We start from the raw sequence: 1,343 nt of genomic DNA on the forward strand, positions 1-1,343 counted from the left end.
AATGAAACAGAGACCTGGGAGGTGAGAAACTCCCAGGGAGGTGAGACTGGGTAGGCAGTCCTTTGCTGTATGATGAAACAGCCAACAGTGGCAAGATGGAGTATGTGGAGTCCACCTCCAGCAGAAAAACAGGACATCAACTGGAGGAATGGGGTTGCCATTCCACAGTCTGACCTAGAATTGCTTCATCTAAGATTCTGACCCAGAATCGCTCCATCTAAAAGAAGTGTAGGGATGAAAAAATGGAGAAGAGACTAAGAGAAAGGACGTCCAGTGACCGGCCCAGCTTGGCATCCATCACAAGGGGAGGCCAGACCCTATCACTGACACTATGGTGTGCTTATAGACAGGAGTAGGGTCAACAGGCCCAACAAGCAGCTGAATGAGTCAGATGCAGATACTAGTACCCAACCATTGGACTGAAGACAGGGACCCCTGTGGTTAAATTAGGGAAAGGCTGGAAGAAGCTGAGGAGGAGGATGACCCATAATAAGACCAGCAGTCTCGACCCATACCCCTGAGATCTCTCAGACACTAAGCAACTAACTGGGCAGAATACAGGGTTGGTTCGACCTCCCCTCCCAACACATATACATCAGAGGGCTGCCTGCCTGTTCTGACCTCAGTGAGAGATATGCTTAACTCATGAGAGACTTTGGGCCTCAGGGAGTGGGGAGGCCTGGTGGGGGTGGGGTGAGGACATCCACTTGGAGACACCGGAGAGGAGGAATGGGATGATGAGGAAACGTGGGAGGGTAGACTGAGTGGGGGGGTGGTAATGACTGTACTGTAAAAAAAAAATAAAAGTAATATTAAAAAAGCAAGTGATCTCAAAGAATATTCATAAAGATATATCACCCAAAGAAAGGTCAAAAAAAGTTCACCAAAGTAATGCTTTTTGCCAGACTTCCTTTTTTTTTTTAATTCATAGTCACCTTTATTTCTCCAGTTTGCTATTAAAATGTAGTATGATGAGTCACCCTAAAGCTTACTATGTTGGAAGCATAGCATGTGCATGGAGTAATCTAGTCACAATGTTCTATTTTTATAATTTGACCTCCTTTTGGTGTCTTTCTAAACCTCTTAAATTCCTCAATGATATTTTTCCAACTTTATTGAGGTATGATTGACAAAGAAATACATATTTGGAAAGTAAAAATTATCGTTGACATATATATATACACCATGAAATTATTAGAATAAACTATTACCATAGCTATCACCTTCCAGTGTTAACATTTGGGCAGGTGTGGGAGACTGTAATGAGAACATTTGTCTTCCATGCTCAACAACAGAGTGTTTAAACTATAGTTACCATGCTTCAATTAAATCTCCTGTGTTTA

The sequence above is a fragment of the Mus pahari genome, chromosome 2 (genome assembly GCF_900095145.1).
Source record: "Mus pahari chromosome 2, PAHARI_EIJ_v1.1, whole genome shotgun sequence".
NCBI lineage: Eukaryota > Metazoa > Chordata > Mammalia > Rodentia > Muridae > Mus > Mus pahari.